The sequence below is a fragment of the Chrysemys picta genome, chromosome 2 (assembly GCF_011386835.1).
Source record: "Chrysemys picta bellii isolate R12L10 chromosome 2, ASM1138683v2, whole genome shotgun sequence".
Classification (NCBI taxonomy): Eukaryota; Metazoa; Chordata; order Testudines; family Emydidae; genus Chrysemys; species Chrysemys picta.
This window is the reverse complement of record NC_088792.1, coordinates 284,232,864-284,259,031: the sequence shown is the minus strand read 5'-3', so window position 1 is coordinate 284,259,031 and position 26,168 is coordinate 284,232,864. Positions and strand designations below refer to the sequence as shown.

At 49.5% G+C, this 26,168-nt stretch overlaps 1 protein-coding gene across 7 annotated transcripts in view; it reads right to left on the bottom strand.

Annotated features, from left to right (window-relative positions):
• The window catches only part of ADGRB1 (adhesion G protein-coupled receptor B1), a 380,951-nt gene that overhangs the window by 230,176 nt on the left and 124,607 nt on the right, over nucleotides 1-26,168 (bottom strand). The window lies entirely within an intron of this gene.

Below are 26,168 nucleotides of genomic sequence, written 5' to 3'. Positions count from 1 at the left end.
TACCTATTCACCAGGCCACACTGCCTCTCTCATTGTAATTACTGAAATGGGACATTCAAATGTGACCCAGCCTTCAAGATTGATAGCTGGGATCTATCTATCTCGGGTATTACATGGCCCCCATGACGGCATCCTCTGAGTGCCACACAGACTTTAGTGCATTTATCCTTCCCCCATGAGTTAGGGAAGTGGTAGTGAAGTACAGAGAGACTCAGTGACTTGCCCAAGGACGCAGGAAATCTGTGGTGGAATAGGAATATTTTATCTGTGTCTTACCTGAAATTTTTCTTTCTTGGAGTGATGAGGTCCACAGATCCATGACACTGAGGAGCGATTCCAATGTCTTGGATCTTTGGACCTCACTATGAATAAGAAGAGAATTAAACTGAGGTCTCGAGATTTCCAGGCTAGTATTCTAACCACTAGGCCATGCTTCCTCATAAGTCCTTACCCGTTAATAATTCAGACTAGACTCAATCACTAAAGGGCATGCATTCCTGAATGCCGCAGCCTTCTTCCCCTGCTGGGTTTGAAGTACAGGCTCCAAACACCAGTGGTGTCTCAGGTACAAATTGCGACACCTGAATCTTTAAAAAAACATCTTAATTATATCTGTTTCTAAAACCACTGCTGAACCAACAAAGGCGTTTGTTAGATTTGCTGTGGCCGGAGATGGAGGGGTGGCTCAGTGAGGCTAGAGAGTTCTGCATGCACAGGGCTATTAATCTTCCACCAGCAGGTCCTATTACACAGCGAGCCACACATGATCAATAGTGGCTCTGTTATTTTTCCACACTGTCAATTAATCTTGTCCCCATGGCACCTGAAGATGCTCTTGTGCATGTGTGTGTGTGTGTGCGCGCGTGCGTGGGAGGACACAATCAATGGTGCCAACAGAACAGGCACCACAATGGGGATTTGAGGAGATTCGCAAAAGGTTAAGATGCTATTGACCTAAACAGGGAGAGATGTGAATAAGGTCAAAGATGTCAGTTGATCTTCCCATATTCCTGCCCCCACATGACCTTCTGCTGGATGGGCAGTTCCCCCTAACTCCCATCACTCAGCAGGCATTCCCCCCCTCTCCAAGAAGGCCAGCACCCAATTTGTAATTGTAAGAAGGCACATGACACACCATGAATGGGATTTCAGCAAAGCAGGGTCTGGTGAATTCCGCTGTTAAACACTGATGTGCCACAGGGGACTTCCAGGAGCTCCTTGTTAAACTGAATGGGTCTGATTTCCCTGACTGTGATAGAGTCACCTGTTCTCTGATGCCGCTAAAGCCTCCCTGATAGAGATGCCTTAGTCCTAAACCTGAAAGAAACACTTCAGAGGAGCAAATCAAAAAAGCTAACTGAATGTGAGGAACCACTAGGACAGGGATAGATAATAAGACAGAGAATATCATAATGCCACTATCTAAATCCATGCTACGCCCACACCTTAAATACTGTGTGCAGATCTGGTCACCCCATCTCAAAAAAAGATAGATTAGAACAGAAAAAGGGGCAGAGAAGGGCAACAAAAATGATTAAGGGTACGGAACAGCTTCCAAATGAGGAGAGATTAAGACGATGAGAGTGTTCAGCTTAAAAAAGAGACAACTAAGCAGGGATATGACAGAGATCTATAAAATCATGACTGGTGTGGAGAAAGTGACTAAGGAAGTGTTATTTACCCCTTCACATAACATAAGAACCAGGGGTTGCCCAATAAAATTAACAGACAGCAGGTTTAAAACAAACATAAGGAAGTACTTCTTCACACTGCACACAGGCAACCTGTGGAACTCATTGCCAGGGCATGTTGTGAAGGCTAAAAGCATAACTGGGTTCAAAAAAGAAGTAGATAAGTTCCTGGAGGATAGGTCCATCCATGGCTATTAGTGAAGATGGTCAGAGCCACAACACCACGCTCCATGTATCCCTAAACTTGTGACTGCCAGAAGCAGGGAGTGGATGACTGGGGATGGATCACTCAATAATTGCCCTGTTCTGTTCATTCCCTCTGAAGCATCTGGCACTGGCTCCCGTCAGAAGACAGGATACTAGGCTAGAAGGACCATTGGTCTGACCCAGCATGGCCATTCTTATATTCTTAAACCTTTGGAATTTGGAAGGGACCAGATGCAGTGAATGGCAAATATTTCCAGAAGTCACCCTTTTCAGTCACCTGTAAAAGATCTTCACAAGCACATCCCACACTGAGCTAGTAATATACTCTGTCCTGCCACGCGGGCAGGGGACTGGACTCAATGACCTCTCGAGGTCCCTTCCAGCCCTAGAATCTATGAATCTATGAATCTGTATAGCTTGTAGGAACAACAGATGCCCCTTAATCTAAACTGTCTGCTGAGCCGTGATGCCCCCTCACTCGGGCATGGCTATTGAGAAAGGTTTCTGTTCAGAAAGGCAAGTACTAGACAGAGTTTCTACCCAAGCCATGGCTATAACAGATTTGTTGGTTTGTTGGTTTGTTGATAATTTCGAAAAGTGGGAAAAAATCATTTTGGGTCAAACTGATTTTTATTTTTCCGTTTTGGGCAAATCAAAACATTGAACATGTTTGGCTGCAGGTTGAACACACAATTCATTTTGACATCATTCTGTTCTACACAGGAGCCTAGATCACCGGAGTATCTGACATTTCATGGCTATTTTGACCATTTTTAAACATTTTGGAATTTTTGAAGACACTTAAAAGACATTTCACTGTGAAGTAATTTCAAACCGTGTTTGATTTTGGAAAGGTCAGAATGAAACTCTGCACTTTTTCCTGTGTGTTTGTTTTAAGCGAACAATTTGGCGGAATCGACACAAATTTGCGAAAGGTTTTGATGTCACCGAATCTGCGTTTTTCGCCAAAAAAAAAAATTTGGCTAAAATCATTCACCCACCTCATGTCACAACACAGCGACTATCCCATCCTGACACTGTTGACCTCACACCCTTGGGCTCTGGGCCAGGTTGAATTTCCACTCCCACCAACATCCCTAAAATCCCCCTGAACACGATCCTCATCCTCCCACTGCTCCCTTTGCTGGGGCAAACTCTCCGGGTATCACGTCTCCTCTGTCAAGGCCCTCACTCACATCCCCCTACTGGCAGGAATCATTGAGTCACTTATTGCACCATGTGAGCTGGGCCTTGCTTTAAAACCAGCCCAGGAGAGACTCGTTCTACTGACCTTTCTCAGGGCCACAGCAGTTTTCAAACACATTCCTGACGGGTCCCCCTGTTCCTCTTTGCTCCACTGAGGATGACTGATCCGTGGGGTACTTTTTACCCATCAATTACTTACACCTGCTCGGTAATATTTCATTGTAGAGTGGGCTTGTTGTACGCTTGTAATATTTAATTCTTATAATTCCACCTCTGACAAGCAGAGGCTCCTGCAAGCATGAGATTACATCTCAATGGGTACACTCTTGCATGCATAAATAACACCTCCACTACTGACGGCACACGGGGCTGTTGTTGGGTTTGGTTTTGTTTTTTTTTAAAAGGAATCTCTGGGCAGCAATTCTGAAACATGCCTCTGTTGTGTAGCGAAAGCTCCATTTAAATGCAAATGTTGACTTTTTGCCTGGCACTGGAGGGAAAATACTCTTCTAATGACATACATACAGAAGTACAACCAATATTTTTTAAATTGAACTGTATCAAAAGGGGTCAGGCTTTGGGTTCTGGTTGTCATGTAGATTATTACCAAGTTAGAATGTCAACCAAAAGCTCCAATATAGGCAAAGATGGACTCTTAGGGTTTCATCTTACACCGCTGAACTCAACGGAAGTTTTGTCATTGCCTTCAATGGGTGCAGAGACGGGCAATTAATTCCGGTACTACGCAGAGAGCAAGAGACAGAATATGAATGCAAAGGAGGGAGCTGAAAGAGAGTGAGTGAGGGGAAGGGAGGACGTGGGAGAAGGAAGAGTGAGAAAGTCAGAGTTAGGAAAGAGAGAAACAGTGGGGGGCGGTGGACAGATCCCCAGACTGGGCGGCAGGAGAGGCCAAATCTATTCCCAGTTCTGCCATTCCCGTGCTGTATGACCTCGGGCAAGTCTCTCTTCCCCCTCCTGTTTGTCTAGTTTGATGGTATTGTCTCCAGACCAGGGGTTGTCTTCCTACCATGCCTAGCACAATGTGGTTCTGATCTTGGTTGGCGAGCCCGCTGTGCTAAGACCTACTGTATTAATAGTAATAATAAGCGGGACAGAGAGGAAACAGGGCGACATCAAAACCAGATTCTTAGGGATGAACAGAGTTTGGTCTAGCTGCGGTAGCTAATAATAGAGCTACATGGAGTCCTGAACTGAACGGCACAGCGTGTTCCTTTCTCTGCTCTCTGTTGTAGGGTCACTGGCAGCCTTTTTTCCGCACCCCAGGCTGAGCTCTGGGTCAGAAGATGCCAAAGGACAGTGCGTGCACTCCCCCGGAACTGGCTGAGAAAGGGCAGGCGGGTTCCCTGTTCCACTAACCACCCCCCAGAACACCTAGGAATTCTCACACGTGAGCCCAGAGATGCAGGCAAGGCAACACATGCAGCCACAAAGAGGCAAACAGAGACTCACCCAGCTCCTGTTACAGGTGCACACGGACACACACATACAGGCCCACAGGCTACACAGGGTCACCCCACAGCCACAAAGAGACACACACACACACACACCCTGCTCTAGTCGCAAACTGATTGTCACTCCCCTGCCTCCCACCCAGGAGCAGGGGCCTGGCAAGTGAGGGTTTACTGTCCATCTGCCACTGCCCCCCGTTTTGGAAAACACTGAAAGCCCAACCACAGTGATGTGCGTACTCCCACGGCAGAAACCTTTCGACAATATCTGCTCCGCACACCGCTCTGACCATGGGGCTCCCTTGTGAAGGCGCAGACTGCCCCTGGGTGGAGATGCTGGCAGCAGGAACAAGGGAGAGGATGTACACATCACTGAACGGAGACCGGCAAGAGACGCACAGCTGTGGGCTGTTGTCCTCCATGTCCCAGGTTCAAACTAACGCAGAGAGACACGGCCAGTCCAGCCCGGGTTCCGCACCGAAATACCATGACCTACATGCACAGAGATGCACGTCCACCCACCAGACCGTTGTTTGAAGCAGATTCTTTCCCTGGTTTTAATGATGAGCCGTTTCTGCTGCTGCAGCTTGGCCCATTCCTGGTCCACCAGGGCTGGCCACACGTAAAGTGAGGATTAAAACCGGTGGGCCACAATCCCCCGCAGCCATTGCTCCATCTGCACCTGGAGCAAAGACGCAGGGTTAACCGGGACTCCTAAGGGCTGTGGGTCATTCCCAGTGTGGCAAGAGGAGGATTCTGGGGTTAATTCCTGCCTCTCCAAGGGGAGGCGGGACCTAGTAGGTGGCAGTTCTCTCAGGCACATGGCACCACTTAACCCAACCTGGGTTGCTTTAGTAAAAGGTTCCTGCCACAGACCAGGTACAAAATGTGTGTGTGTTAGTGTGACACACACTGCACTTCCAGCCATGCATACAGCCATCCAAACACCCATGCAAAACCAAATACAGGGAGCTCCACAGTCCTTCTTAAGCCAGGCAAAACATTAGCCCACATCCTGCCATCACAGACTTCACATCCTCTCTCAGTGTTAAGGATATGTTGTTTGTTCAAGGTCTCTCCCTGCCTGTTTATATTTAGTGTGCTTTAGTTACGATGGGGACAATGATTTATAAGGGCACAGCTTAGGGACAGCCACAAGAGCAGAATACAATCAATTTAGACCATTCAGGGATCGAACTGTTCCCTGTTTGATCATCGATCCAGGGCCCGAGCTTGGGAAAGTTTGTTGGTCCTGCGGATGTGTCCCTGGTATGTTGCAATGTACATGACCTAAAAACCATCCTCTCTTTCGGATATCTCCTGAGGAGCTGGGACATAAACGGGATGTCCGTGCAGTCCGATGGCTGGGAATCCTGGCTTACGGAAGATAGAAAGCTACTGTTTCTAGCCCCGGTGGCCCATGATTAGATCAGTCACTGGTGGCTGTATGCTATTTTGGCAATAGTTGCAGACTGAATAGAGCTAGGGTGACCAGACAGCAAGTGTGAGAAATCGGGATGGGGGTGGGGGGTAATAGGAGCCTATATAAGAAAAAGCCCCAAATATCGGGACTGTCCCTATAAAATTGGGACATCTGGTCACCCTAAATAGAGCACAGGCGAGAGCCATTTTCAGTCCTTGCAATGGTGGATGAAATAGGCATTTTTCCCCCGCACGTGTGTGTAGTGCAGGTGAACGGTGTTGGATCAACAGCCCTGAGAGAACCCAGTCCTCTCTTCATCCACAGGTCTGGCAGCCGTAGTGCAAGTTTCCCCCGCAAAGCTAAGAGTGCCGTCCCGTTCTCATGGCCTAGCCAGACTTCGGCCTTTGTGGGGAGGTTGAGGATAAAGTGTTTGTGGTTCTTTGACGGGAGGAGGCCAGGTTCTATTTCCAGTTCTGTTACCGACCTCTGGGTGACCTCGGGCAAGCAACTTAGGCCCAAATTTTCAGACTTGGTGCTAAGGGGTTCCACTCACCACAGGTGCGCCTCCTTGTGGCTGGTGTGGGAATTAGCTCTCACCCCATCTGGTGCCCCCTTCCACTGGTAGCTCACACTGGGGCCCTCTCTCTCTGCAGAACTCAGGGTGCTCCCTCTTGATGACTCGGCCCTCTGGTCACTATACAGACCCCCCCGTTCCAGGTTAACAAAGTACCACCAGACAAGCTGTTGGAACGCTGTCTCAGGCAGCCTGCCATTCCAAGTCTTCATGGTCTGCGCTGCTTTCCCAGTGGCTGGGAGGGGAAGCCAGCCCCGGTACTCCAGGTTCCAACCCAGGGACCCTCTGACTAGCAATCCAGATCTACGCAGTCTCAGATCCTGTTGCTGTTTCCTTGGGCTCCTTCCTACCCATCCTCTTTATCACCTATCTCTGGGTTTGCCTCCAGAGATTCCTCTGCTCCCCAGGGTTACTTCACCCCTCTCAGCCTCTTGCTGGACTCCAGAGCTTACTCTACCCTGGACTTCCTCCTTGCCCCTGGCCAACTCCCCTTCCCTCTAAAGAGTGGCTGCAGATCTCCTCCCTCCAGCCCCTTCTGGTCTCACTTCCTGGCTTTATCATCCTATCCCGGCTCCTCCCCCCGCTGGGCGCCATTAGGCCCTGTCAGTCCCTACTTCCCTTCCAGGTGCAGCATAGAGGGATAATTGGCCCCTTTTAGCACACATTAAGCCATCTAGGGCTTGTGTGGGGTGGACACCCCATCACATCTGGGCAGCTTAAATTAGGCACTTACATGCATATTCATGCACCTACATAAGTGGGCTAACTTGCGGGGATTGCTGGGCACTTGCAGTCCGTAAGAATCACTAGTAACATTCAGTGAATGAACGCAGCCCCCAGTTTTAGAAACCCAAATCTGACAAGTGGGTCCTCAGTCCCTATTGGTCTGGTCTAAATCTGAACTAGTAATTTATCAAGTGCCCTGGAATACCATCTATTAAGGGATGGTTACCCTGCCCACATATTTGGTGACACATAGGCTTGGTCTACACTAAACCCCCCAAATCGAACTAAGATACGCAACTTCAGCTACGTGAATAACGTAGCTGAAGTCGACGTACCTTAGTTCGAACTTACCGCGGTCCAGACGCGGCAGGCAGGCTCCCCCGTCGACTCCACGTACCCCTTCACGGCGAGCAGGATTACCGGAGTCGACGGGGAGCACTTCTGAGTTCGATTTATCGCGTCCAGACAAGACGTGATAAATCGAACCCAGAAGTTTGATTGCCTGCCGCCGAACCAGCGCGTAAGTATAGACAAGCCCTTAGCTACATTAGACAGGCCAAACCCCAGAGGGGGCACAGTTCTTCTCAGAACAGAAGAGTCTCAAGTCCCCCAAAATGCCCACCTAAATGGTTTTTGGAAAATGAAATGTCCTCAAGCCCCTATGAGCCACATCACCGACAGTGTCTAGTTGTCTTTAAGAATCACTCTCCATCAGTTGGAGAAAAGCACTGAAACAACAGAACTCTCTCCTTCTCCTCTGGCATAGCAAACAACTAAGAAAGACTGGCTGAGAGTGAAAGAGATGGACATGCTATTTCTTCCTGACCCCCCCATGATGATCAGATGATGGCCCCAAAGATAAGGACTGAAGGCCCTTGTTAACTAGGCAGCGAGAGAATAGAAAGAGAGAGATTGTTTATAAAGCATACAGAAGAGAAGATTAAAAACAATCACCCATTGGTGGGGCCTTCCCCAGGCAGATGGGGAAGAGGGGAAGCATATTTTTGTTCTATTCAGCTGTATATTCCCATTGCCCCAGGAAAGCTCCGTAGTAGCTGAAATGTCAGCTTTAATCTCCTTCCAACATGTATTTTGCAAATAACTCCTTTTCTCCTTTTAAATTCTGCAGCTAATACGTTGGAGCAGTGACGATCCCCAGCAATGATTTAATGGAACAGAAAATGCGCTCCCCTAATGTCACATTTCAGATGCGCTTAATTCAAAGGAGGCAACAAAAATAAACAGCAAAGACGTGGCGAGCGAAAGCAGCTGCAGAGGGTCGTCTCTGCTGTCGCAGTGCCCGCTGCTTGCTCCCTGCACCACTGGGCATGTGCATTGTACACGGGAGTAAAAGGGAGCACAGAAATTGACGGGCTAGAAGAGACCATCAGCCCCTGCAGTCTGGTGCCCTGTCTCTGATTTCAACGCTGGATGCTGCGAAGCAAAATATAAACTGCCATCATGAATCTAATTCTGTAATACTGCACCAAAGCTTGTATAACTCATGGGACAGACGCCTGGTTGGGATGAATGGAGGGATGGATTTCTGACCCCCACAGCTGGTGATCAAATTATGACCCCAAACATGAGGACAGAGCGATAGGTACTGCATAGCGCTGAAGGATCTCATCCTGGTGCTACAGCAGATGTGTTGGTTGGCCCTGATCTAACCCTTTTATAGCCATACCAGGATACCTGCCTCAATAATATCCCGTGGTGGTGAGTTTACAAGGTTAATTTATTTCCCCCGCCCAGAGCAGCCAATGCTTCTCTTGCCACGTGCATCACTGGTGAACACACACCTTGGGCAGAGATAAGGACACTGCGAAAGCCAGAGGAGAGGGCTACAGATGGACCTGCGAGCTGTTGAGAGACGGTCCTGTGGTAGCGAGAAGCTGTGGATTTCCCGGGAGGAAATCCACACACTGGGTGTGACAGCCCCGGGACATAGGGAAGGGGCTGAACTATCCAGGAGCTGTTTCTATATAGCAGCTTCCGTCCTCCAGGTTATAGCTTTCCCAAACCATGGAGTAGGCACCAGAGAGAGACATATCCCCTCCCTCACGCCTGTCCCACCTCCAGGGAGCGTGCCCGGCACTTCCAATCCACCTCAATTCGAAGCCGCAGCACCTCCTGCTGGCAGTGCCGGCCAAGGAGTGTAGGACTCCCAGGAGATTCCCGGCCAAATCAGCCTCCTCTTGCCATGTGATTTAGGCCTGATCCTGAGCCCTAGTAGCTCCCTTCGAAGCCAATAGCATCCGCAGGGGCTCCAAATCAGGATCTGAACCCACGGCTTGTCTACGGAGGTGACTCTGGCTTTCCTCTCCACACTTCTGCCTACTGCCCTGCCACTTCCAGCTTCTCTGCCTCCTGCTTGCCCCTGGGCTGCTGAGGGCAAGCAGAGAGTCCTTCCCTGTGCGTGCAGGACTCCTGGCCTGCCATCTCCACCCACCCCTTGCCTAGCGGAGGCTGCACAATGAGAGCTGAGGGGCATCGGCAGAACAGCCTCCTTGCTCCCTGCCAGGAAGCAGGACTGTGGGAGGGGAGGTGCACCCGGCTGCTACATAGAGAATTCAGCCCATTGCCCCAGGGAAGAGGAGCCTGAGACCTAAGCGGGATTAGTGGGAGGGGCTGATTCTTTTTGGGGGGTGAGGAGGGTTGATTTCTGGGGTTGGGGGAGTTGATTGTGTGGGTCAGATGCCACTGGGGTGAGGAGACTTTGCTTAATTCTATAAGTGGTATGCAAATATCAATGCTAATTTTATGCAAACGAGTTCCCAGGCATCTCAGTGCCCAGTATATGCAGGTCTGGTGCAAGCCTGTAATTCTCCCTGGCTAGCTGGCTCCGAGACTGACTGACACAGCCTGTGACACCAGATGCCCAGGACCTGCCCGCCCACACCCTGGATTAGGAACTGCTGGCCACCCTGTACTAGAAGAATCCACCATGGCAGCATTAAAGGAAAACAATGGGCCAGTGCCCTGGACTCCAGGAGTATCTTGGCGTATACGAGGGGTTGTGATTCCTAATAAAAAAATAGCATGTGGCCCTTTCATAGCTCTCTCCATCGAAAGACCACCCAGCATCAAAAGGCAGCCACCTCTGAAGAGGAAGGCAACAGCTGTCTAACACAGGAGAGAACCTGCCAGTCTATAAATCAGCACAGGGATGGAATGATCCCATGGAGCTACTCCTATTTACCCCCGCTGAGGACATGGCTCCATGTCTTTGAAACAGCAGGAGGAAATTATGGCGAGTGAATCGCTACCCAATTCATTTAAGCAGGTCATGGAGGCTAACACCCCCTATCCTACAAACAGTGGCCCCCCAGGAGCTTTAATAACCACACACAATCAGGGCTTCTGATGCCTCATCTCCAGCAGTACTTTGCCCTAACGTGCTGGGGCATTGGTGCAGGGCTGACCGAGCAGAACAAGCGCCACCTACTGGATCCCAAGCAGCAAATGAGATGCTTCAATATTAGAGCTGGTCCGAATTTTTTTCATCTGAACTTTTTTTTTTTTCAATAACGGCCAAATATGGGTTTTTGACCAAAGCAATTTGGTTGTAAATTTCCAGTTTTACAATGAAAGAAAAATCAATATTTTTTTAAGGTGTATAAAATTTTAATTTTCAGTCAAAAATTTTGGTACTTGAAAACCGAAAACTGATTTTGTTTAATGACTTTTTTTGTGGTTTTAGGAAAACCAAAACATTTTTGCAAGAAATTTCAGGAAAAAAGAGTGTGTTTTTTTAAACCTTCCCCCCCACCCCCAATTTTCAACCAGCTCTATTCCTTATATAATGAATCTTGCTACAACATGCAAAGGAGAAAACAGATGCCAGATTGGGGGGTCAGAAGGTAATTTTCCCTCCTTTTGTATCAGCTGGGACCCTAAGAAGGTGAAGAAGGCTGAGCTTGTCTTCTTTGGAGACTGGGCAAGCTTATTCCACACCACTAGTTTCCTGAAGTTGCCAGGCTGTGGGTCAATCCTGCCTCTTCTGTTTCTGTGTCTCAAAGCATTCGTAAACATACAATTTTGCCCTGGTTCCTGCCTGATGGAGTAGATGTGACCAAATAGGTCTTTTCTATCTTTAATTTGATGGGTTTTATATTAAAGAAAGGAAGAAAGAATATCATCCATAGTACCCTTCATCTGAGGATCTAAATGTGCTTTACAAAATTAACCTCAATCCCCTTTGAGGAAAGCATATTTATACCCTTTTTAAAAATGGGGAAACTGAGGCTCAAATGGGTTAAATGACTTGCCCAAGGTCACACCAAGAGTCAGAAGCAGAACTGAGACTAGACCCCCCCCCAAGAGTCCCCTGCTCTAACCACTAGTCCTGCTCAGTCAAATGGGAGAAGTTGTTGGTGAGGAGCGGAGGGAGAAGAAATCCAGGCTGCAGACTGAAGGAGGCATATGCCAACTCCATCAGTGGTTGACTTGAAAAGACTGCATCTGCAGAGCCATGATTCAGCTATTCAGCTCCTGGTTGCCTGCCTCTCCCAGACCGAGAGCAGCATCTGCTTTGCGGAGCACTGAACAGCCAAGCAGAAAAAAAGGTCAACCGCTTCTCTAAAGCTCCGCTCCAGGTTGGAAGCAGGGCTCACACCACATGTCAATGCAATGCTTCCGTGGGCTTGTTTGTTTCAGTTTATAAATATTAGATGCAGCCACATGAGGCTGCAAAGGACGGGACCCCTTCAGGCCTGCATCTAGTTAACAAGAGAAAAGCGGGGGCAGAGGGTGGAAAGAAGCCCACAACCCTCTAGACCTTATCTCACAAAGAAATAGAAATCCAACTGGTCACTTTCTCTTCTTGCCCTGGGTCTGGCTGCATTCAGGACAAGCTTACCCTCCTGATCTCGGGAATGCTTCTGGGGGGGGTGACAAATTGCTAGGCCTGCAATGAAATATTTAACAGGCCCATTGCAATCACAGGGGTTATTTGTTTCCCCTGTGGGCACTTGTTTGTAATAGCAGGTTTGATTTCAGAGCCTGGCTGCATGTGTTTAACTAATGGGATCCTCTCCCGCAAGGTTGGGGGAGTAAAGGGGATGCATGTGATCTTCTCCCATCACACCTGGACTTCAACGGTTAACCTCGTAAGACTCAGCAACCTCCCAAGATCTCACTCTAATTTGTGCAGTCAGCCTCTCCGCGTTTTGTAGAGCCAGTTCTCGAGAGGCAACTGGACCAGAGGCTCCAATTGGAAACAGGCTCAAACTTGACAGAATGACAGATGACAGAACAAGGAGCAAAGGTCTCAAGTTGCAGTGGGGGAGGTTTAGGTTGGATATTAGGAAAAACTTTTTCACTAGGAGGGTGGTGAAACACTGGAATGGGTTACCTAGGGAGGTGGTGGAATCTCCATCCTTAGAGGTTTTTAAGGTCAGGCTTGACAAAGCCCTGGCTGGGATGATTTAGTTGGGAATTGGTCCTGCTTTGAGCAGGGGGTTGGACTAGATACCTCCTGAGGTCCCATCCAACCCTGATATTCTATTATTCGGTCCTGGGTCTACACTCCCCCGAAGTTCACGGGCCAGCTTCTGAATTCAGATCCAAGCTTCCTTGAGGTCTGGCTCAGGCCACCCTCTGTTCACGTACAATACAAGCTCAGCCCTTGCCAAGAACTCCAACCAACGCCGTCGAAATCCCTGAGGAGCCTCAAACAGCTGCCACTTCGCAAAACTGATCAACCTACCGGAGAAAATGTTCCCTCTTTCCCACTGAATGTGGAATTTCCACCCCCCCCCCAGATTACACTGTTCTAAAGTACACAACAGCAGTGCAATATTCAGACTTGCACCTGTGACATATTTAAGCCCCAGTAGATGGAAACCAGCACTTGAGACAATTGGTTAGGGGAGATTAGCTTTCCAACGGAGCACAGCACACTTTCCCCTGTCCCTAGTAGATCCAGTAGCAACGTCCCTTAGCATCACTGCATTGTTATGTATGTTATATTGTGGAGAGGCTTTTACCATGTCTCATTTGTCATTTTCTCCCCTTCACAGGCCCACGCTGTTGGCGTTATGGTGTTAAAGCAGCGTGGCTTCACAGCAGGGCATTCTGAGACCAGTGTGCCTGATGGGACATGAAAGCGTAGACAGACCCAGGTGGAGGGATGCAAAAATGCTGTCCCAAGCAAAGCTTTGAAATGCTTTTGAAACAGATGTCTTGTAAAACATTTGGCACGTGCAGAATCTCCGATAAGGGAGTGGATCACTCCCACGGGACACCATTGGAGGTTGCAGCTTTGCCTCTGTCTTTGGCTCGCTGATCCTATCTCGTTCCCAGAGCCGCTCCCACCAAAACTTGTCTGAGGTGCCCTAAGCACGCAACGGGCTGGATCCCGAGCTGGTGGAGATCAGTGTGGCTCCACTGACTGCAACGGGACTGTGCTCATTTATACCAGCAGAGGATTGGGCCTGACAAGCAGCATGTGTGAGAGAATCTACCCCCCACCCCCACCGCCCCTCTTCAGCTGCCTGGTAGGCCCTGGCCGGAACCCAGAAAGGAGCTGGGATTCCCCAGCACCGCTTAATGACCCACTATGCTCTCTCCTCATTTACATCTAATTAGAGGAACGAGCCCATTAATGAGAGCTATGCTAAATGCAAACCCAAGGAAACCACAGTCAGTGGAATGATGCAGCGGTGGGGTCCAGGAGAGAATCCAAGCCCACAGTTTGCTCCTATTCTGCCTAAAAGTCTGGCCTCAGGACAACAGCCATGTGGCTAAGTGGGCCAGTGTCCACATCAAATCAGTGTATCAGAAACAAGAGTCAGTTCCCAGGCCCTGAGCTCCAGCTTCTCCCCCACTGTACTGGTGCAAAGCGCAGGCACCAAGGACGTCAGCAGGAGCTGCCCCTCTTTTATGCTAGGGCTCCCAGGATAGCCAATCAATCACAGACCCGGGGGGAGGGATAGCTCAGTGGTTTGAGCATTGACCTGCTAAACCCAGGGTTGTGAGTTCAATCCTTGAGGGGGCCACTTAGGGATCTGGGGCAAAATCAGTACTTGGTCCTGCTAGTGAAGGCAGGGGGCTGGACTTGATGACCTTTCAAGGTCCCTTCCAGTTCTAGGAGATAGGATATCTCCATGAAGAGAAGAGACAATCAGTGCAAGAGTTGCTCAGCATTGCCAACTCTTGTAATCTTATCCTGAGTCCGGCGATATTTGTTGTAATGGCCCAGCGCCTGCAGTCATGTGAATTTGGGAGACTCTCAACTGACATATATATTTAAAAACCTAAGTTTCTAACCCTTGTAGCGGCAGAGAAAAACTTGGTAGTGTGACCACGGTGCAACCAAACATCTGGGCAAATAGAAAGGTCCCACATTTTTAAGTCTTGTGACTTTTAAGCCAATCTCCTGATTTGGAAGGGGCCTGAGCCATGATTTTTGAACGTTTGGGGTGAGCAATGGTGTCCACTTGTCTTGCAAGCACAGTGAACTCTAGGTTGCTTCAAGTTGCGCTACTTTGCCCCTCCCGCCCATTTTCTGACCAGCTGACCCCAGACTTTTTACTCTTTGGATTTAATTCCATTTGCATCACAGCTGAGTTCTGCTCGCCGTTCCACCAGAGTAAAGCTGCAGTAACCCCTTTCACTCAGCGGAGCTACTCCACGTTTACACCAGTCACGGAGATAAGAACTGATCCTTTTCTCCGCAAAACATTCCAAGTTCACAGTCTGATCTCTGTTACGTCAAGGTAAATCTGGAGTCACTCCACCGATGGCAATGATAACTGAAGATGGCTGAGCATCTCAGACTGGTGTTGTACTGTGTTGTGGCTGGTCATCTTTAAGATACGGTGAGCCTGAATGTGCTCTCACTTACACCAGTTTTGCAAGTGTAAATCCACTGGGTCAGATCTCAGCTCTGATGTACCATGTCTGGAGGCTCAAAGGGACTCTAAAGCTGTGCTAACCAGGCATCTGAGAATTCCCCTTACCAGAGGAACTCTTAGGTAGCTATACACCACCCTTCCTGACCCAACTCCACACCGGTGGGGTGGGGGGAGATGTTGGAGGTGTGCCCAGAGCAAGGGCAAGAAGCGAGAGCACTGCTGCACTCCGGCAATCCCCAGCTAGCGTAGTTGTCTCTTGAGGGCTGTTACCAGCTGAAGGGAGTTAGAACAGCACCAGGCTGCTCTAACTTGCACTGAGGGATGAACTGGAGGATTCAGGAGTTTAAGGATGCTGCGCAGTTACCTTTACCTCCTCACCCCGTGGAGCGTAGTTTGGCTGGACCTGGACCCATCGACTTCAACTGAGTGACTCCTGATTTGCACTGGCATAAGTGAGAGGCGAGTCCAGCATACCTTTTAAAACTAGGACTTGGAGACAAGGAGATCACAAACCTGCTTCCAGCCCCACTGGAAGTTTTACTGCCCTGCACTGACCCACCTGGGAAATTCAATGGTTTCCATTAGGGTAAGTACTGGTAACGAGGGCAAAGGAAATGAAAACCTGCCAAGGACAGCGCTCCAGGACGCCCTGGGAGAAGCTGAGACATCCTCGTGGCCAGCAAGCCATCACCTGAGCAAGGGGAAGCCACAGAGCAAGGGGAAGCCGGTTTTCCAAGCCGGTCCCTGGCAAGGTTTCAATCAGAAGGCCATGCTGGAAATGAAAAGGACAATCAGCAGAAGGCTGTCTCTTGGCAGGGGAAGAGGCAATCGTCAAGATGGTGGCAGGCAGGAGAATGACATTTCTCAGGCTTAATGGAAGAGGAGGATAGAATAACAGCAGAGCTCAGCGACTGGGAAATGGGAAACCTTCCAAAGAGCCCAGGCTGCAGTTTATACTCACCGGAGGCCTCTCTCCATTTTTTTTTTATTTATTTCTACAAGTTAATTTTTTTCGTGCTGGCAAAAGGGACCAGGCTGACAGCTCCGGAGAGTTAAACGAACCAGTTCACAGCACAAGCAGAAGGTCCCTATAAGCTTCCCCCACAAGCATAGAATCATAGAATATCAGGGATGGAAGGGACCTCAGGAGGTCATCTAGTCCAACCCCCTGCTCAAAGCAGGACCAATCCCCAACTTAATCATCCCAGCCAGGGCTTTGTCAAGCCTGACCTTAAAAACCTCTAAGGATGGAGATTCCACCACCTCCCTAGGTAACCCATTCCAGTGCTTCTCCACCCTCCTAGTGAAATAGTGTTTCTAATATCCAACCTAAACCTCCCCCACTGCAACTTGAGACCATTGCTCCTTGTTCTGTCATCTGCTACCACTGAGAACAGTCTAGATCCATCCTCTTTGGAACCCCCTTTCAGGTATTTGAAAGCAGCTGTCAAATCCCACCTCATTCTTCTCTTCTGCAGACTAAGCAATCGCGGTTCCCTCAGCCTCTCCTCATAAGTCATACTGGACACAGAACTCCAGATGAGGCCTCACCAATGTCGAATAGAGGGGAATGATCACATCTTTCGATCTGCTGGCAATGCCCCTACTTATACAGCCCAAAATGCCATTAGCCTTCTTGGCAACAAGGGCACACTGCTGACTCATATCCAGCTTCTCATCCACTGTAATCCCCGGGACCTTTTCTGCAAAACTGCTGCTTAGTCAGTCGGTCCCCAGCATGTAGTGGTGCATGGGATTCTTCCTTCCTAAGTGCAGGACTCTGCACTTGTCCTTGTTGAATCTCATCAGATTTCTTTTGGCCCAATCCTCTAATTTGTCTAGGTCCCTCTGTATCCTATCCCTACCCTCCAGCGTATCTACCACTCCTCCCAGTTTCGTGTCATCTGCAAACTTGCTGAGGGTGCAGTCCACACCATCCTCCAGATCATTAATGAAGATGTTGAACAAAACCAGCCCCAGGACCGACCCTGTGCTTCTGCTACAATGTGCTTCTGCTACAATGCCTCAGAGCTGATCTGAAGGAACTGCCTCTCCAGGTGACAAGGGCATTCATTCTCCATCAGACACTCTGCTGAGCCTGCCAGTTAGGACAGGCAGCTTTTGTAGGGTTACCATATTTCAGCAAGAAAAAAAGAGGACGGGAGGAGCCCCGCCCTAGCCCCGCCCCTGCCCCTCCCACTTCCCGCCCCCCCCAGAACCCCCAACCCTCCCCCCGTTCCTTGTCCCCTGACTGCCCCCGCCTGGGACCCCTGCCCCTAACTGCCCCCCAGGACTCCACTCCCTATCTAAGCCTCCTTGCCTCTTGTCCCCCGACTGCCCCAACCCTTATCCACACCCCCACCCCCAGACAGACCCCTGGGACTCCCACGCCCCATCCAACCACTCCCCACCCCCTGACAGCCCCCCCCAGAACTCCCAACCCATCTAAACCCCTCTGCTCCCTGTCCCCTGACTGCTGCGATCCCTCTCCCCACTTCTACCCCCTGACAGCCCCCCCCAGAACTCCCAACCCATCTAAACCCCTCTGCTCCCTGTCCCCTGACTGCTCCGATCCCTCTCCCCACTCCTGCCCCCTGACAGCTCCCCCCCAGAACTCCCAGCCCCCTACCCCCCGCTCCTTGTCCCCTGACTGCCCCCTCCTGGGACCCCTGCTCCTAACTGCCCTCCAGAACCCCACCCCCACCTAAGACTCCCTGTTCCTTGTCCCCTAACTGCCCCCTCCTAAGACTCCCCCCAACTGCCCCCCAGGACCCTACCCCCTACCTGTACCCTGACTGCCCAAAACTTTTTCCACTCCCCCCAAAAAGCCCCCCCCCCCGTTTCTTGACTGCCCCCTCCAGAACCTCCCTGGCCCCCTTACCCTGCTGCTCAGAACAGGGTGTTGGGCTCTGTGCGAGCCGGACACATGGCTGAGCTCCCCAGCACAACAAAACCCGGTCCCTGGCCCTGCACAATGCTGCCGGACCGGGCTGCAGGAGGAGGAGCTGCCGGCCGGCTCAGAATGCAGGGAGGGGGGGTGGGAGGAGGAAGCTGCTCCGGAGTCCAGCCCGGGACTTTCCTGCAGCCCTCCCAGCTCTGCTCTGCCGGGGGAGGGGGGAAATCCCGGACATTTTGAGTGCTTTACAAATTCCCCCCGGACGCTATTTTTAGCACGAAAAGGAGGACATGTCCGGGTAAATCCGGACGAATGGTAACCCTAGCTTTTGTGATAGGACTGCTAAGGTCTGGACTGAGACCAACAGCTCGTTTCACATAGGCCACTGAACAGCCAGGAAACAGTATCAGCTTTCTGCCAGTGCTAACCTGCGCCAGAGGCAAACCAGTGATATAGAGGTGAAAGGCCAGCCACATTCTCCTATATCCCATTGTCATTTCCCTGCGGCATCCATCCAGTCCCCCTGCTGGAGACATGATATACTTCATTGCAGTGGCACACCCATGTTAATTTATGCAAGGCAGAGGAGTTAAGGTCCAATTGGTACAGCTTCCGACAAGGTGTAAACACAAGTGCACTTGAAGGGGACACTGAAATCCAGTTCGGGTTAAGAAACAGGCAACTCAGTTCTACTCCAGAGTGAATCAGCAGCTAAGGGAAGTCCCAACACTAGAGCAATGCCCTAGATACCAGGTATTATTCCTGCAGAGAACCTCTCCACTCCTAGGGGCAAGTTGGGCAAGTTCTGCTCTGTTACTCCAAGATAGGGTGACTAGACTGCAAGTGTGAAAAATCGGGACAGGAGGGGGGCTAATAGGGTCCTATACAAGACTAAGCCCTAACATCAGGATGTCCTCCCTACTCCAAGAGCTCCCTCCCTAGTGACACAAGCAGGGTCATCAAAAAGCTCGTATGCTTTGAGAGTCGAGCTACAGCCTTCTACTTCACTGAGCCAAAGGCCTGAGCGCCCCTGAAACAGACAACTGAACTAAGGCAGGGATTTCGGAGACAGGATTCCAGAGTTCTAGTTCCGGCTTTGTCCCCGGATTGTCTGACACACTTAGGCGTAGTAATAATAACAAATCAAATGGTAGTGGTGATAGGTAATTCATGCTTGTAAAGTGTTTTGAGACCCTTGAACAGAAAGCATTACTGCTATCTAGGTGCAATTGATTTAATTATCACTGGGCTAGATTCCTTTCTCAGGCACTGCTCTCAGCTAAATCAATGGGAGTTTTGCCTGAGCAAAGACTTCAGGATTTGGCCCATTCATATCATTAGACCCTTCTCCTTGTCTATATTTTCATTGCCCCATTAGAAGAGTGCCACAGAGCATCCATATATCCCACAGTGATAGACTTTGAGACTGGTTCTCAACTGCCTTGCACCTTGTGTTGTAACTGATCAGTGTGCAAAGTCAATGGAGCTACACTGGTTTACAGCAGCTGGGGATCTGGCCCTATTGACCTCAATGAAGTGACACTGGTTCACACCAGCTGGGGATCTGGCCCTCCTGACCTCAATCAGGGCCGGCTCCAGGCACCAGCCCAGCAAGCAGGTGCTTGGGGTGGCCAAGTGGAAGGGGGGGCAAGTCGGGCTGTTTGGCAGCGAGTCCCTCTTGGAGGGAAGCACCTGCCGCCGAATTCCCGAAGAAAGCGGCGCGGTGGAGCTGCCACCTGAGTGCCGCCGATCGCGATTAAGATCACGGCTTTTTTTTTTCCCTGCCGCTTGGGGCGGCAAAAACCCTGGAGCCGGTCCTGACCTCAATGAAGCGACACTGGTTCATACCAGCTAGGGATCTGGTCCCACTACTTCAGTGGACTTATATTTCATTAAACCAGTCTAACCAAGAGTAGAATCAACCCCAGTGAAGTTATCTCGCATAAAACTGATGGGAGATCTAAATCAGACACTAGATAATAATAATAATAATTAATGGAGATATCCCATCTCCTAGAACTGGAAGGGACCTTGAAAGGTCATCGAGTCCAGCCCCCTACCTTCACTAGCAGGACCAAGAGAAAGGAGTCACTTACCCTAGCACTGAGATACAGCCATCTCATATGACAACAAAAGAAAAGCAGGAAGAATTCTAAAAGAGCAGGATGGATCGGTTTATGAAGGAAGGAACAGAACTACGGACCATATTTTTATCTCAGTTCATGGTGTAGTTTGAGAGAAATCTCACTCTGTGTTAGGTTATTCCTGATTTCCACTGGTGTAACTATGCTGATTTCACTGGAGTTATTCCTAATTTACACCTGTGTACATGAGATCTGAATCAGGCCTGAATGTGTAGCTTGGTCAACTGATGACTAAGTGACTGGGAGCCAGACAGTAATAACCATCTACAAATATTTGAAAATGCCATGAGAGAGGAGCGTTAGAGTGGTTCCAGTGCATGTAAGCAGGAGGAGAGAGACGACGTTAAACTAAGATAATTTTAGCCTGAATACGATGCCAACTTTTCTAACGGCGAGATTTGGTAGACCACGGTATGATCACCCAAGAGAAGTGGTGGAAGCTCCATCAGTTGAGACATTAAAAACAGGACTGAGGAGCATACTATAGGGAAGAGTCCTGCCTTGGTCCTTGGGGTAGGGACTAGATCTTTCCCATCTTTAGCCTCTATAAACCATTTAATGGTGCACAGCAACCCTACACAGAGCATCAGAAGAGAGAGTGAAGAATACTCTCTCCAGGGGCCTTAAGATACTACTGGCCTGACAATGCTCTTCACTCACCCTGGAGTCAATCCAGAGTAACTCCACCTAAGTCGGCAGAGTTGCCCCAGGTTTACACCAATGTAGCTGAGAGAAAACTTTGGCCCTTTATCTCACCCTGTAAAACTAGGGATGGGGGCAGGTCGAGCAATTCAGCTTTAGATGCTTGTCAGAAATACAGCTGAACAAACAGTACGTAAGGATAGTGGTATCCTCAGGGAAGGATATAAATTTATCATTAAAGCACTGAAATAATGATATGAATGTAATTAACAACACTCTCTCTCTCTCTCTCCGCTGTCCCCTGCCCCAGTCTAATGTTGGAACAGCCTAGCAGAAGACAGTCCTAGGATGTTAACATTCTCCCTACAATGCAGCCTCCCTTCCAGTAAGAACATAAGAACGGCCATACTGGGTCAGACCAAAGGTCCATCTAGCCCAGTATCCTGTCTTCCGACAGTGGCCAATGCCAGGTGCCCCAAAGGGAATGAACAGACAGGTTATCATCAAGTGATCCATGCCCTGTCACCCAATCCCAGCTTCTGGCAAACAGAGGTTAGGGACACCATCCCTGCCCATCCTGGCTAATAACCATTGAATGACCTATCTTCCATGAATCTATCTAGCTCCTTTTTGAACCCTGTTATAGTATTGGCCTTCACAACACCCTCTGGCAAGGAGTTCCAGAGGTTGACAGTGCATTGAGTGAAAAAATACTTTCTTGTGTTTGTTTTAAACCTGCTATCTATTAATTTCATTTGGTGGCCTCTTGTTCTTCTATTATGAGAAGGAGTAAATAACATTCCCTTATTTACTTTCTATATGCCATTCATGATTTTATAGACCTCTATCTACCTTAGTCACCAATTTTCCAAGCTGAAAAGTCCCAGTCTTATTAATCTCTCCTCATACGGAAGTTGTTCTATACCCCAGGGCCACCCAGAGGATTCAGGGGGCCTGGGGCAAAGCAATTTCAGGGACCCCTTCCATAAAAAAAAGTTGCAATACTATAGAATACTATATTCTTGTGGGGGCCCCTGAGGGGCCCGGGGCAAATTGCCCCACTTCCCCCCCCCCCCCCCGCTCTGGGCGCCCCTGCTATACCCCTAATCAGTGGATGACTCTGAGTTCCTGTAAGAGACACTCCCTTTCCTGAAGAAATTTTGAAGCTCTGGGGATGTAGCTACAGGGACAGATTGGGATACCAACTGCACCAACAGATTATTATTATTATTTATATTCCAGTAGCATTAAGAGGCGAGCCTCCTCTTCCTCCGTCCCGGTATCAGGGAATTGTGTACACAGTAAGAGATGGTCCTTGACCCTCAGCGCTTACAGCCTACACAGACCACTATGGAAGAGTAAACAGAGGCACAAGGAAGTGAACTGACTTGCCCAAGGAATAGAACCCAGGTATCTTGACTCACAGTCCAGTACTCTGACCACTAGATAACACTGCCCCGAGGTGTAACTCCACACCAAAAAAAAAAAACTACTGTGGTCTTGGGATCCAATTCTCCACTCAGTTGCACCCGTTCATAAGCCGGTGTCACTCCAATGGAGTCAGGGCCCAGGGGATCTACTCCACTGTTACACTGAGATGTGAATGTGGCTCAGGCCGGGTCTACACCTAAAACTCAGGTCAGCCTTGTTCATTGCTAAAGACTATCAAAAATGTCACACCCTGTGCCACGCCCTTAGGACAACCTCCCCCAACAGTAGACGCAGCAAGATTGACAGAAGCATTCTTCCATCAACTCAGCACCCACTTCTCAGAGAGGTGGAAAACGCCCTTTCATCGCTGTAGGAAGCACCTAGGCAACAGCAGCACAATTGTGCTGCTGGAGCTGCCGGCACGTAGACAGATCCACAGAGTGATCAGGTTTAGGGACGCATCACCTATGGAGGGATCTTTGGCTAAGATCCAGCTCCCCAAAGGTATTTAGGCACCTCCTTTTGAGGAACTTTGAGGACGCACTGTTGCCTTCCCTGTACTTCTGTCTATCTTTCAAATGTTTATGGAGGAAACATATTCGGCCTTTTACTTCCCAGTCCCCTTTCAAGAACAAACAAAAAATACACTGTGCCGCAGGCAGTCCTTTTATTATCTAACATAGAGTTCATGCAATAAAGTCCGTTAATTAAAACATGAATATTTAAAATGGCTTTCAAGAGCAGCGGCCTCATCTCACCAGAGGGAAGAAGAGAGAGAGAAGAAGGGGAAAAGGGAAAAAAAAAATCACACACACAAAAAGTTGTAACGCACGAGGAAGGCGGGCTAGTTCTTTTTGCCAGAAGAGCATTTCAATTATTTAATTGCTGAATGAGTATATTTTCCCAGCTGACATTAGATGTTCATTTGTGCCCCACGGGGGGCAGGGGGAAAGGTATGGGAGGGGGAGGGAAGGGCAGGGGAATGTGTAGAATTTTAATTAAAATTTGATGAGGGCTAAGTTATCATTTTCGGCAGAGTTGCATTTCAAAGTTGCGGCTGTGTCTATGGGTTGGTGCGTGCGGATGCAGTGGGCCCGGTGCTTATCTACACTGAAGCCTCGTTGAGATGGTCTCTCAAAGTGGAAGCGAATTACATTCGCACCCACTTTCAGGCGTCTGTGCGTTAGATAGAGTGTGGGTACAAATCTATGCATGGGAGTGCACATAAATGAATTTCTATGTCCAGATGCACATGCGTGTGTGGGCACAGTGGGGCCTATCTGTGCATGATAGAGTGTGGGTACAAATCTATGCATGGGAGTGCACATAAATGAATTTCTATGTCCAGATGCACATGCGTGTGTGGGCACAGTGGGGCCTATCTGTGCATGATAGAGTGTGGGTACAAATCTATGCATGGGAGTGCACATAAATGAATTTCTATGTCCAGATGCACATGCGTATGTGGGCACAGTGGGACCTATCTGTGCACGACAGATTGGGTGTACAAATCTGAGTGTGAGTGTACATAAATGGGTTTCTGTGTGCATTCCGAGTGTGTGCATGTGTACCTGTGTATGGGCACCCGTGTGTGCTCGTATGCTGTGTATGAGTGTGGTTGTGTGTTTTCCAAATATCCTCTGGGAGGGTGAAGAAGATAAAGCAGAAAAGCGGAGATGGGAGATGAATTACCAAAGGGCTCCTCGAGGCAGAATATACTGCACAGGCCAGGGGCAGGAAATTCCGACCTCAGAGACAGAAGCTTTGACACCAACGTCCGCAGGGCAGAACTTCGACCAGCCGCAAGCGATCGCAGACCTCCTGGTGTGAACAGATCTCTCACAACAGGGTGGTTCTCAGATTCTGGTCCAGAGTCCCAGCTTTGCTTTCCTCTGTCAGACATTCTGCCTTGCTAGCTCTTGTCTGCCTTTCACAGCTGAGCACCGGCAAGAGGCGCGCGTCTCTCTGCTCTGCCCGAGTGCCTGCTGGAAGCCGAATCAATGCCACTGCTGCCCTGGCTCACCCAGAATCCTTTGCTGTCTCTCCCGTGACTGCTCTTTGCCATTCCTGTCCCTGTTCTATTCCCAAGAGGGAGTTTTCTTTTTCTCTGACCCAGCCTCACGTCCTGGGCACTGAAGTGGGCTAGGAAGTTTCTAGGGATGGGATACGGACTTTGGTTTAGTTCCCCAAGTACTCACTTTGAGCTCTGTTTCCACATGGGGTTTCAACAGGAACAGATTCATCTCTGAACAGCAGGAGTTATCCTGAGCCATCCCTGCCTGGGCCCAGCCAAGTCTTGGGCCTTTAGAAGGTCGAGGGGACATACCTAGAGACATGTCAGACGTCCGCAGCTGTAGGGAAGGGCTTTTGCATCAACAGTAGCAGCATTAAGGAAGACGAGACCGTGTCCATCGCTATTCAGCAAAGCACGTCAGCACAGGCTGAATTAGAAGCATGCTCCTCTGCTGTGCTGACCATGAAGAGATTTAAGCCTGTGCTTAAACGCTTTGCTGACCTAGGAGGCAGGCGGGAAAGCAGAGAGAGATAAGTTCCATCAGACAGACAGGGATAGGTCCACAGAGGGCTCTGAAAACCAGGCAATTTTAAACTGCGGAAATCCATGCCTAGCACACCTCCACTCTATTCAGTGGAGTCTCAGAAGGAAAGAATTTGGCCAGAAGTCTTTTCCAAACGCTGATTTTTATGAGTACTGGTATCCCCAGAACAATTCATTCCAGTCTTCCAAGAACACTCAGACACTAACAATTCAGGGTCTTTACTCCCACAGAGTAATCATGTATAAGGGCAGGGATTGGCAACCTTTGGCATGCAGCCCGTCAGGGAAATCCGCTGGGGGGCCGGGACAGTTTGTTTACCTGCAGCGTCTGCAGGTTCAGCTGATCGCAGCTCCCACTGGCTGTGGTTCGCCGTTCCAGGCCAATTGGGGCTGCAGGAAGCGGCGTGGGCCGAGGGATGTGCTGGCCACTGCTTCCCACAACCCCCATTGGCCTGGAACAGCAAACCGCGGCCAGTGGGAGCTGCGATCGGCCGAACCTGCAGATGCTGCAGATAAACAAACTGGCCCGGCCCGCCAGCGGATTTCCCTGACGGGCCACATGCCAAAGGTTGCCAATCCCTGGTCTAGGGTGACCATTAGCTTCCTACGGCTCTCAGTTAAACTATTCCTGGAATAACCCCACAAGTATAAACCAAAGGAGCATGTTCTGAGATGCCACAAAATGCCTGTTTGGAAAATCAATTCATCAGCTAGCAGAGGACTTCCCCCATCCAACCAGTGACCCCAATCCCCGTGGTCACCTGCCAGCATGGAAAGAATTCGCATGAGTCCCATCCATACTGGAAAGGAGTTTTTACACACATCGGGATCTCATGGGTTGATAGCGTCTCGAGTGTGTGTGTCTGTGTGTTAAGGTATCTGTCGGTGTACATGTGTGTGTTTTGTGTATGCATGCCATGTGTTTGAACCTCTGGCTGTCTCTGTGTGCCGTGAGAATAGAAAGCCAGGTGTTGTGTGTGCCCGCACATGTATGTGTGTACAGCTGGGGGTGTACTCACACAGAGGTGCATGTGTGTGCGTATATGTGTGTTTTTTCCAGGGTGCGTGCTCCCACGCCAACAAACACAACACCACAGCGGCAGAGTTACAAATTGAAAGTGAAAGCAGAGGATGGGCACAGCCTTCCAATAGCCCAGGGATACAGCTGCAGTGGAGAAAGGATGGAGCAGCTTTTTCTGTTCTCTAAACAATAGGTAAAGATTGAAGAGACATGGGGGAGAAAATCTCCTATAGCAAACAACCAACCCAGCCCAAAGCTCTCTCTCTCTCTCAGACCAGGTCAACGTACAGCAGCTGTGTCACAGCATGGGAAGAGCTGCAGA